This window comes from Dama dama, chromosome 28 (genome assembly GCF_033118175.1).
Source record: "Dama dama isolate Ldn47 chromosome 28, ASM3311817v1, whole genome shotgun sequence".
Taxonomy (NCBI): Eukaryota; Metazoa; Chordata; class Mammalia; order Artiodactyla; family Cervidae; genus Dama; species Dama dama.
Window position 1 is genome coordinate 8082398 of NC_083708.1, and position 13355 is coordinate 8095752.

Below are 13355 nucleotides of genomic sequence, written 5' to 3' on the forward strand. Positions count from 1 at the left end.
CTGTAGGGTAAATTTTCAGTGCTTATTTTGTTTGAATATATAATATATATTAATATACATGGAGAAGGAAATGGTAACCCACTCCAGAATTCTTGCCCTGAAAATCCCATGGACAGAGGACCCTGATGGGCTACAGTCCATGGGGTCACAAAAAGTTGGATATGGCTTAGCAACTAAAAAAAAAAAAAACAAAAAACAACAGTTCATACATGTATATATACACATAGGGCTTCCCTGATAGCTCAGTTGGTAAAGAATCCACCTGCAATGCAGGAGACCCCGGTTTGATTCCTAGGTCAGGAAGATCTGCTGGAGAAGGGATAGGCTACCCATTCCAGTATTCTTGGGCTTCCCTTGTGGCTCAGCTGGTAAAGAATCTGCCTGCAATGTGCGAGACCTGGGTTTGATCCTTGGGTTGGGAAGATTCCCCTGGAGAAGGGAAAGATAACCCACTCCAGTATCCTGGCCTGTAGAATTCCATGGACTGTATAGTCCATGGGGTCATGAAGAGTTGGACACAACTGAACGACTTTCACTTTCACACACACATATGTGTGTATGTATACATATATATATATATATATATATATATTCAAAAGTACTGTATGTGTAAGTACAATCTAATTTAGTACATTTGAAATATTATTATCCTATTTGATCAACTACTTGAGCGACTTAGTATGTCCATGCTCATGAAAGAATCCTGGAGATATTAAAAATCCTCTATAGTTGTGTACCCATGTTTTACTGGTCTTATAATACAGACTGCATTTTCTATATTCATTTGGACTTGGTAAAATTGGTATCACAGCTTCATCTTGGTTTCTTTTCTAGAGGTGTAGTGGAGCCATCCTATTCCAGCTCACAGAGCTGGCATTTCTTCCTGATTCCACATTCAGTGACCTCATACTGGTGGCCTGAAATCACCCGCTGGGAATATTTATACCACAGAAATTGGTAGACACTGCAAATCCGAGCTTCCTACTTCCTCACTTCCCAGGAGAACCAGTTGTTAAACCTTTTCAAGCTCATCCCCACTTTTAACTCTTGCTGGGAAGGCTGCTAAACTATTTGGGATGTTTGTGAAGACTCTGCATCTAAGCAAAATAATTTACCCTCCTGTTTCCTAGAGATAAGCTCTGACTTTTGGAAGTGATTTACTTTCTCTGAGCCTGTAAACTTAAGATTCAAATGTTTTTCTTTATTATAGGATTAATTTTCTCATGTTGTTTATTTCCATGAAGAGACCTGGTGATAGGCCTTATTCATTTCTCACTTAGGTGCTTATCTCTCTATGTGGCATATTCAGCAGTTTTCAAGTTCTAACCATGAATGTTTTGTTTGAAAGGACCTTCTTTTTAAAAAAGTGCCACTATGTTTTAGACCATATTTATAAATGCTTCAATTTGCCTGAACAGCCTTTCAATAAAGGACCATCTTTAAGGAAAGTTCTTAATTTTGCTGTATCAACAGTTTTAAATGTTAAGTATGCATAGCTCCTAAGAAGGTCCTTATAGCAATAGATTTATACATAATTCACTGTATTTTATAATAATTCCAAATTTAGAGCCCCAGTTGCAGATGTTAGTTTCTCCAACTCAAATGAAAGCCTTTTCATTAAAAATGATAGATTTTAGAATGCTACACCATCATAACAAATTCTGGTCTATAAATGTCTTAAATGTTCAAAATTATTCAAATGAAATTTATTTTATAGAAAGTTTTCCTGAGTGGGTAAGATAAAACGAGTTTTAATGTAGATAAGCAAGGTGATGCTTTTAGGGAAAAGTGATTCTACTTGGAAGATACCTGGGTCCAAGAGAACTCTGGTACCAAGAGAAGGCTGGAAGAAGCTGTTCTTTTTTTAAAGGATTGATGGATTTTTATTGATTAGAGAGGTCTTCACATCACTAGCTGTCTTTAATGAAGCTATGGAATTTGCCTGTATTTTTCTTATGATTTTGTGAATTAATAAAAAGCATAGTGTATTTCTGCTGCATTACATAAACTCCAGTAATATGTCTCTAGAGTGTTTTATGGAAAGACTCCATTGGACAAATCAGTTGATCAAGAAAATGTGAGTAAGGGATGTGAGTGAGAGTCATTTTAAGGAGTTATTTCAGTTCAGAAAACTGAGACCTGGAAAAGGGAATAGCTAAAGTATAAAAATTCATCTGTGGAGTGGAGTGATATAGTGAACACAGGCTCATGCAGTGAATTGAAATGAGTTAGCTTGAGGACAAACTTCTTGAAACTCCTTTAAACAGTGAAGAGTAAACTAACTTTCACTTGATGGGAGGATGAAGGCTGAAAACAAGCTCAATAATAATTCTAAGACTCTTCAGCTTGTATTCAATGTTCAGCCCATTTTAAATGTTAAAATTGTTCAGCCTGTGTTAAATGATTTAGGAATTGCATTTAAAGATATTTTATCTAACCATGCATGTTAGTGGTTCTCACATGTTAAAAATGTGTCTCGGAATCACAGCAGTGCTTGCTCAGAATAGAACTTTCTAAGTGGCACTACAAATCCACTAAATTGACATTTTGGGGGCTTGGGGCCCATGACTATAAACTTTAATAAACAACAGAGATGATGCAGCTGAGCCATAGACCACTTAGAGAAATCCTGCTTCCTGTTGATGCTAAGAAAGAACACCCTGGAATAGTCTTAGACAGCCTGATGGCCTCCTACTAGTATCTGTCCCTGTGCCTCTGTCAGCTCCAGTTACAGTGATCTGCCGCCAACTCATTCAGCAAGTCCTGTTCTGTTAAGCCTTTCTGCAAGTTGTTTCCTCCTGCTGAAATCCCCTTCTCTTCATATTTACTCACCAGGCTCATGTTCATCTTTCAAGACCCATTTTGTATCTCCCCTCCCCTGGGAAATCTCCAGTTCATTCAATCAAAATTTGTCTCTCAACTCTGTTTCCTAAAGATACTGAACATGCAATGGCATTTAGCACAGTGTATCTTGCATCTATATAGAATTGTTTACCTATCATATAAGTGCTTATCTATCAACTAGAGCCAGAGTTGGCAAAATGTGGTCTGTGGGCAATCTATGCCATCCCTGTTTTATAAATTATATATTATGAGAACATAGCCATGCCCATTTGATGGCACATCATTTAAGATGATAGCATTGAGTAATGTCAACAGGGACCAATGGTCCTCAAAGTCAAGTAGTTCCCACATGGTTCCTTAGAGTTTGGCAAAACCAGAACAAGAATATGTGCTGTATTTGTATATAAGACAGAATACTAATTATGTATTAGTGTTTAAGAGAAATTTTTTTTGTAGAAAAAATTTTTGTAGAAATTTGCTATCCTGTGAGTTATATAAAGGGTTTCCCAGGTGACTCAGTGGTAAAGAGTTTTGCCTGCCAGTGCAGGAGCCACAGGAGACGTGAGTTCAATCCCTGGGTTGGGAAGATCCCCTGGAGGAAGAAATGGCAACCCACTCCAGTATTCTTACCGGGATAATCCATGGGCAGAGGAGCCTGGTGGGCTACAGTCCATGGGGACTCAAAGAGTCAGATACGACTGAGCCCCTGAACAGGGACACAGTCTGTATAAAATAATTGGTGAAAAGAATGAAGAAATGGTTGGGAAATAAATTTATCATGGCAACAAAGGAAATGCAGACTTAAGGTCTTCCCCATTCCTGCCTTAGTTTGTTTCTGAGTCCCTGTCCTTGGTGTCATTCCATGCTTCGGTCTGTCTGTGATGTTGGACAGTATTCTTTATATGTGCTTCAAATTCACAGGCCCACGTGGCAGGCCCACCTGCCATGTGATTAGTGTAACCTAATAGCTGAATTTTAATTTAAGTTAAATTAATACAAAGCTAATATATGATAACTAGTTGAGGCATATAGGACCATGTAGGTAGAGGGAAAACATACAGGTTTATAAATAGTTCTACCCAAGGACAAACTGCCTGCAGTGAGACAGAGAGGGAGAGAAGAATTAACTGAATAAAATCAACAAAATAGCTCTTATGCCTCTGTTATGATCCCTAGATGTAATTTGGCTATGAATTCTATGATTTGGTTATTAAAAAAAGAAACTGATTTCAGAAGTTAGACCACAACTCTTACAGATATAAAGTCTTTAAGTTAGCATTTTTTTCTTCTAGGGTTCTTCAGCATTTACCCTGATGAATTGGTATCTTTCAAAAATGAAATGTGCCAAGATAAACATGAAAGAAGGACATTAGAGACACCTAAAGATTCACACATAAATTATATGTGTGAGTTTGTGTGCATGTGCTAGGCTTGGGCGCAGAGTAAGCATGAGGCGAAGTGAGAAGAAGGTGGAGAGGCGGCCCAGACTTGTGTGCGCTGTCCCTGCCTGAAGGAAAGGGGGCTCTCACATGGGTAGTTATCAGCTCTGCACTTGTGTTCACTGAGCTTTAATCAAACTTCCCTGTGCCATGAACATATTTAATGAGAACTGTGTAGGTGTGGAAAAGTACAAACTAAAGGATTGATTGTGGAAGCATATGCACCTGTTTTAGAGCCCTGTCCAGCACATGAAGAGGAGAAGGGCAGAAGGGATGCTGTTCCTGGTGTCACTTTGCAGGGTAAGCAGGGCAGTCAAACATCCACTGAATATTGTGTTTCATGGGCTTCTTAGAATTGTCATGTCAACCAGTGTAGACAAAACTCAGATTGGAAAAATGAGAATGATGTTTTCCTTTGTAGCAGTCATTTTCATGTCTTGGTCATTATAATATGGTGTTCAAGCTTTCTGAAAGTTTTCTTGTCTTCAAATTAGGTGAGGCTTCTACCTGAATTACCACCTCAATCTACAGATGTAGATCTACAGATGTAGATATACCTATATATAGATCTTTTACGTATTGCTGTTCAGTCCCTCGGTCGTGTCTGACTGTTTGCAATGTCATGGACTGCAGCACACCAGGCTTCTCTGTCCTTCAGTGTCTCCCAGAGTTTGCTCAGACTCGTATTCGTTCAGTTGATGATGCCATCCAACCACCTCATCCTCTGCTTCCCCTGTCTCCTACTGCCCTTAAGCTTTCCCAGCATCAGGATCTTTTCCGATGAGTCAGCTCTTCACATCACGTAGCTAAAGTGTTGGAGCTTCAGCTTCAGCATCAGTCCTTCCAATAAATGTTCAGGGTTGATTTCCTTTAGGATTGACTGGTTTGATCTCCTTGCTGTCCAAGGGACTCTGAACAGTCTCCTCTAGCACCACAGTTTGAAAGTATAAGTTCTTAAGTGCTCAGCCTTCTTCTCACATCTACACATGACTACTGGAAAAACCATAGCTTTGACTGTACAAACTTTTGTAGGCAAATTAATGCCTCTGCTTTTTAATATGCTGTCTAGATTCATCATAGCTTTTCTTCCAAGGAGCAAGGGTCTTTTAATTTCATGGCTGCAGTCATTGTCTGAATTGTTTTTTGAACCCATTTGTATTTATCTATAGCTAAGATCATGGCATCCGGTCCCATCACTTCATGGCAAATAGATGGGGAAACAGTGGCAGACTTTATTTCTGGGGGCTCCAAAATCACTGCAGATGATGACTGCAGCCATGAAATTAAAAGACTCTTGCTTCTTAGAAGAAAAGCTATGACCAAACTAGATAGCGTATTAAAAAGCAGAGACATTACTTTCCCAACAAAGGTCCATCTAGTCAAGGCTATGGTTTTTCCAGTAGTCATGTATGGATGTGAGATTTGGACTATAAGGAAGCTGAGTGCTGAAGAATTGATGCTTTTGAACTGTGGTGTTGGAGAAGACTCTTGAGAGTCCCTTGGACTGCAAGGAGACCCTACCAGTTTGTCCTAAAGGAGATCAGTCCTGAGGGTTCATTGGAAGGACTGATGTTGAAGCTGAAACTCCAATACTTCGGCCATCTGATGCAAAGAACTGACTCATTGCAAAAGATCCTGATGCTGGGAAAAATCAAAGGCAGGAGAAGGGGACAACAGAGGATGAAATGGTTGGATGGCACCACTGACTCAATGGACACGAGTTTGGGTGGACTCTGGGAGCTGGTGATGGACAGAGAGGCCTGGTGTGCTGCAGTCCATGGGGTTGCAAAGAGTCAGACACAACTGAGCGACTGAACTGAGCTGATAGGTATCTCTATCACTGGGGTTTCCCAGGTGATGCTAGTGGTAAAGAACACACCTACCAATGCAGGAGACATAAGAGACATGGGTTCAACCCCTGGGTTGGGAAGATTCCCTGAAGAATGCATGGCAACCCACTCCAGTATTCTTGCCTGGGTAATACCATTAACAGAGGAGCCCGGCAGGCTACAGTTCATAGGCTCGCAGAGAGTCAGACACAACTAAAGCAACTTACCATGCATGCATCTCTTATCATTTAATATGTATATTTAAAATGTATGTTTGTAAAATAAAGTGCTCTGGTCTCCTCTAAGTCATCCAAGCAAAGCAGAGGGGAAGGCCATACATAAAATTGATCCATGAGCTCAAAGAGGTGCCAACACCTAATATTAGGTAAATTCTTCCTTTCCACTGTGAAACTCTTTAAATGGGAAAGAGAAGTACAACTTGAATAAACTTTTAGAAATATACATTAAGCATCTCTTTAGCTGATTGTATTTATTAATGTAGCTATGCAGTAAAATATTATAATTTCTCCACTCATATTTTATGCAATAGCAATTTTTATATGCATCTTGTGCAGAGCTGTGTGTTCATTATCATCACCAGGGTTATTTTTTGAGTTATATAATGTAGATTGACAATATGATTGCTTCCTACCAAATTATTTGAAATACAGCACTCTTTGAATCTATGTATAATTTTAGTGCAAACCACAGATATCAATTTACATAGTGTGGGGATTTAAAAAATTGATCCTGAGATATATGTTCATAGGTGCCCAGAATGTTATTACTATTCAAAGATGAGGTTATACTGCCTTGAATAATGACTTGCGTTAAAATTTTTTCCCTCTTGTTTTATTTGCTTCTATCAGGTTCTTTCTGTGTCACAAAGCCTCATTGCTTGAAGTCATTTCAGGCTGGCATGTGTTCCCAAACAGCACTTTATTTTGAAAAATGGTGATTAGAAATTGCCTCATAATATGAGATAATGTGTGAAGTCTCAAATATGAATCAATTCTTTCTTTCCTAAAAGATAATATAAGGAGTGACCCCACCTTGTCTGTATTTAATTTTTGCGTATGATAATGTTCATTTAGAAATGAGCCAAGAAAACAAGCAAACATTTTTAAAAAGCAAGGAAAAATATCTTAGAAGTCCCAAGAAAGAAATTACTTGCACAAAAGGCCTGGAGGGCACCGTGCTTTTGGGGGGCAACCTGTGGTCTTTCGAGGGCTCTCTATGGTGGCATTCATCTAGTGAATTTTTGCCTGTGGCCAAGCTATACTCAAATAAGCGTGTTTGCAGATATTAAGCTTTTCTGTTGTATAAACAACTTTTGTTCAATTTTTTTCATTTATTTTTATTAGTTGGAGGCTAATTACTTTACAATATTGTAGTGGTTTTTGTCATACATTGACATGAATCAGCCATGGAGTTACATGTATTCCCCATCCCGATCCCCCCTCCTACCTCCCTCTCCACCCGATTCCTCTGGGTCTTCCCAGTGCACCAGGCGAGCACTTGTCTCATGCATCCAGCCTGGGCTGGTGATCTGTTTCACCCTAGATAATATACAGAGTGAAGTAAGCCAGAAAGATAAAGACCAATACAGTACACTAACGCATATATATGGAACTTTTGTTCAAATTCTATGCTCAACAAGCAAACTTCTGATAATTTGCCTCCCCATGTAGTTTACTTGTAAAAACATAATATGAAGATGTGACTTGCAGAGAGATAGACTTACATGTAGTTGGTCTCAGGATTGTTCCAACCCCATGGTTACCTTCAAGATGTTTCCCCAGCTTTAGCAGCTCTCTCTTCCCTGGCATCTTCCATCAATGTTAATACATTCAGTGAAGCTACAGCCAAGGTCTGCCCATCTTGGAGACACCTGACCCCTTTAAGATGACTTTCTATGACTTCTGTCGTATTGTCTCAGTGATGGTTTGACAGTCTAACTCTCAGAAGGCAGTATTATTTCCCAGTTGCACTAGGACTCTGTAGTCTCCGAAGAGGAATGACGGTCAATGGTGTTCTCGCTCAGATAAAAAATTACACAGCATACTTACACACAAGGAAATCAAATTGTTGTTGGTTTTTTAACTGTTCCCAGGAGTTGGTGGGGGAGTCACTAATTTTTCATCCATACGTTTGGACTGGATATTCCTTGGGGCTAAAGTGAAGTGAAAGTGTGAGTCACTCAGTCATGTCTGACTCTTTATGACCCCGTGGACTGTAGCCCACCAGGCTCTTCTGCCCATGGAATTTTCCAGTCTAGAATACTGGAGTGGGTTGCCATTCCCTTCTCCAGGGACTCTTTCTGACCCAGAGATTGAACCTGGATCTCCTGTATTGCAGGCAATTTTTTTTACCCTCTGAGCCACTACTGAGGCCATTGGGTAATCATTGGGGCTAAGACATATATAATAATAGGATTGCTCTGATAGAGTATAACATAGAGTCTTAAGTGTAATTCACACTTACCAATTTATTCCAGGAACTATTTATTGAATACCTATTATGTGCTATATGGTGAATACCAAAAGAAGCCAATTTGCTCACTATCTGAAGCAATGATTCTCAACTGGAGAGCAGTTTGCCTCCTAGGAAACATTTGGGAATGTTTTGGGAGAGCTTTGAGTGTCACACCTGGGGGAGGTACTGACATTTAATGTCATCTAGTGCCACTTAGGGATGTGCTAACCATTGTACAATGCACAGAATAGCCCTCTACATCAAAAAGATATCCAGCCCAGTAGTGCCAAGGTTGAGAAGCCTTGACCTGAATGTTAAAACGTAGATAAGTTTCTGCGTGTGAAGTATTCAGGAAATAGTGTAAGTGGAAAGGTTGCTTTTATCAGGTTGATTATTTTATATTTTGCTTATTATGTTCTGGTGCAGTAAACACTGTAGTCTTGAAAAATACTTTCAAGAACTGTACAGATGTTCTGGAATCACATTAAGAAGTTCAGATTTCATACACTGATTCTTTTTAGTCAGCATGGGTTCTAAATTCCTGACTAGAAACAGATTTTAACTGCAAAATGAGGAATATGAAATTAAATTAGAGTTTCAATGGACTTTTATTGACTTTTAGGAATGGCCAAAGTATCGGTCAACTCTCGGTCAGTTCTCTAAATCTCAATAGTTCATTGTCCTGGGAAAAAAGTGTCTAATTTAATAATTCTTGCTCATGGTGAAAACAAGCTTTTCTACTTCCTGGATACCAACACATCTTTAAACACATACACACGCACAAAATTGCATGTATTAGGAGTAAAAAAAAATAGATACATAAATAACTATAAAATTTTGATTTGAACTCTTACATGTCAAGAGAAGAGAACTGATTACTGACTTTGTGTGTCCTTTTGTTTTTTAGATTGATGATCATGGCAGATTCAGGCTAGAGCATATAACAAAGATGCACAGATTTTATTTAAAAGGTGAATTTTTTTTTTTTTTTTAACTCGCAGTTTTAAAAACTCACAGTTCTTTATGTGTTCTTAGGAAGAGTCTTTCCCATTTATCTCTATTTTTTAACTTTGGTCATTGGGAAGAAATTATCCAAGAACCGTTTTCTTTAGCTCATGGAGAAGGTGCATAGGCACTTGGTTAGTTGCGGGAACACACACCACGGCGAGACATGGCCTGTACGTTCGACAGAAATACAGTCATTACAAGTGCCGCCACACAGCCGTGTGCAGCCACCATACACCCCAGCACTGATGACGCCACCTTAATGTGTTGTAATCTGACCTATTGTTCAGTCTCTGAGCTGCATCCAATTCTTTGCAAACCCACGGACTGCAGCATGTCAGGCTTCTCTGTCCTTCACTCTCTCCCGATGTTTGCTCAAACTCATGTCCGTTGAGTCGCTGATGCCATCCAACCTTCTCATTCTCTGTCGCCCCCTTCTCCTCCTGCCCTCAACCTTTAGTTTCCATGAATATATTTATATTTGTCAGATCTCCTGTTTTTGCTGCCAGAGTCAGAGAATCGTGCCATCAGTTGCTTTGGGGAGCTTAAGAACGTTTCATAGATTAGGAAGGGGTTGGAGTATTCTAAGCAGAGTACTAGAAGAGTGTAATAGAATTATGCATCACAGATTTCAAAAGGAGTAAAAGTTGTGCCCCTCTACCCACTGGAGAAGCAGGAGGAAGCAAAACAGGGGCTTAGTCTAGAATCTGAAGGATGATATAGGATTCATTATCTTCCCAGGTGGCACAGTAGTGATGAATCTGCCTGGCAACGCAAGAAATGCAGAGAGAGAGAGGTTCAATTCCTGGGTCCAGAAGATGCTCTGGAGTAGGAAATGACAACCCCCTCCAGTTTTCTTGCCTGGAAAATTCCATGGACAGAGGAGCCTGGCAGACTACAGTCCATGGGGCCGCAAAGAACCAGACACAGCTGAGCGACTTGCTCACACACATACGATGCATTGAGAATTTTAGGATTTATTTAATGGCATTTAGATTCCTAAATTTTTAAGGCAGTGGGAATGGCATGATCAGATTTTTGGTTAGAAAGATAATTCAGAAGTTCAGTTGATGGGTTAGACAGGAGGAAAACTAGAATGATAGAAATTATTTAGGAGCTTATTGTAGCTATCCACATTGCTGACAGTAAGAACAAAGTCAGGAGACAGTGCCCAAAAGGGGTGTTTCTCAACATTTTTGTGACAAATTGAAAGGAACTGGTGACCAATTAGAAGTCAGAAGTAAGAACAAAACAACTTGAGAATGATGCCATAGTTTTAGCGTGGGTGATGCGCATGATGCAGACCAAAGACCTGTTTTCAAGACGGCAGGTTTTCAATTGGCTGCACAGCATCCTAAAGGAGATCAGTCCTGGGTGTTCATTGGAGGGACTGATGTTGAAGCTGAAACTCCAGTCCTTTGGCCACCTGATGCGAAGAACTGACTCATTTGAAAAGACCCTGATGCTGGGAAGGATTGAAGGCAAGAGGAGAAGGGGACGGCAGAGGATGAGATGGTTAGATGGCATCACCGACTCGATGGACATGGGTTTGGGTAAGACTCCGGGAGTTAGTGATGGACAGGGAGGCCTGGCGTGCTGTGGTTCATGGGGTCACAAGGAGTCGGACACGACTGAGCGGCTGAACTGAACTGAAATGTGCGGCATTTAGGGGGCAGTTGGGAAGATCTCTCAGGAGAGAGGAAAGAGTGAGGGGTTCAGATCTGAGACTCAGTAACTCCAGAAGGCACTGCTGATGTTGAGGAGGGATGAGTCTGTTGCCAGCACAGAGTGAGAAGGGGAAGCTTTGACAGACGTTTAAGGGGAGGGCTGACAGAAAGGACCTGACAGTCTGAAAGTGAATTAATTAAGGAAATAGATTCCGGGAGTGTTGTCACAGTCATCAAGATGGAAATAATGGAAAACTGGAGGATGAATAAGCGTGTCAAATTTTGCAGAAGTCTAAGAAAGATCAAGACTATGACAGAGGCCTATGGTTTTGGCAACTAGGAAGCTATTCATGTTATTGACTATAAATATTTCCATAACATCTGTGGGCTAAAGGCAGATTGTTGAGTTAGGGTAAGTGTTGGAGGGATGCTGTCTAGATTAAATTAGTTCTAGTGAGGATTATTGGAGAGGGAAATGGCAACCCATGCCAGTGTTCTTGCCTGGAGAATCCTGTGGATGGAGGAGCCTGGTGGGCTGCTGTCCATGGGGTCACACAGAGTCGGACTCGCCTGAAGTGACTTAGCATGCATGCATGCATTGGAGAAGGAAATGGCAACCCACTCCAGTGTTCTTGCTTGGAAAAACCCAGGGACAGAGGAGCCTGGTGGGCTGCCGTTCCATGGGGTCGCACAGAGTTGGACATGTTAGCAGCAACAGCAGTGAGGATTATTTGCTAGAAAGTTATTTTCTTAGTTGTCATCTGAGTGAATATTTTTCACCCAAAGGTATGTACACCCTCATAAAAACAAAAGAGGGATACAGAAAAAGACTTTATAGATTACCTTATCTACCTATTCAACTTAGAAGGAAATTAGAATCAAAAAGGTTAAGAGTCTTGCCCAGAATGTGCACACAGTCAGTTGTAAAACCAATTCTGCAATCATCCTCTTGATTCCTGGTCTGGTATATTATCCATTACTCCGTGAACAGAAAGATAGAGGTCATTTCTATGCAGAGAAAAACAAATGAGCTGTGTCAATGCAGAAATGTTCTGCATGGTTTCCAGCCATCTGTTTTGAAGCTCAGGCTGAACTCCTAGGAATTGAGGCTGCTGGGCTGCATTTAGATGGGCCACGCGAACAGGGCAAGGAAACTTGTACTTGGGGGGTTTGGCTATTTCAAGATATGAAATATGGAAGATATAAAATATTTATGAGAAGATTCCTAGAGCTGTGGGATTTGTGAGGACTGCCTTTGACTTCCTGTTGTATCTGATTCTGGACCGCTGTGTCTTCTCATTAGCCCTGCTGTGCTTTGTAAGTGTTAAAAGTGGAGCAGAATGCATTGCTTTTAGCAGAAGAAAAGGGTAAAGCAGACAGAGCATGGGGGTGGGATTCAGGGAAGCTGGATGCTGACCCCAGGTGTGGTACTTTGTGCCCGCGGGCCCTGCACACTCTGTGGGCCTTAGTTTTCTTACTGGACTAGGTCAGCATGTGAAACTGAGATCTTTTGAAGTCCCTTGAAGACGTGTTTGGTAAAGCCCACATACCTGTTGGAGTTGTAATATCTTCAACTGTAACCTGAAACCATTTCTGTAACCAGAAATGCTCCCCATAGTTTACCTTAAGTCCTGTTGTCACATATCCAAGTAACGGCCTCTGTAGGGCTTGAGCTTGTAAACCCCGATGTCCAGCCCCCTTTCAGCTTGGATATTCCATGATTCTTCATTACAGCATTTAGAGTCCTGAAACTGTTGTCCAGGCTTGTTATTTGTTGCCCAAAATGTCCGTAATGACAGAGTTGCAAACTCCTAGAAAACCGATTTAAGACTAGAAATGAAAAATCTTGATAAAGAATATTTGCGTGTGTGCATACTCAGTCACTTCAGTCGTGTCCGACTCTTTGGGACCCCTTGGACTGTAGCCCTCCAGATTCTTCTGTCCATGGGATTCTCCAGGCAAGAATACTGGAGTGGGTTGCCATTTCCTTCTCCAGGGGATCTTCCCGACCCAGGGATCGAACCTGGGTCTCCTACATTGCAGGTGGATTCTTTACCACTGAGCTGCTGGGGAAGCCCCTAAACAAAGAGCAGATG

The 13355-nt window shown here is 40.7% G+C and overlaps 1 protein-coding gene across 1 annotated transcript in view; it reads left to right on the top strand.

Annotated features, from left to right (window-relative positions):
* Positions 1–13355, top strand: part of ADGRB3 (adhesion G protein-coupled receptor B3) — an 840391-nt gene that overhangs the window by 88096 nt on the left and 738940 nt on the right. The window lies entirely within an intron of this gene.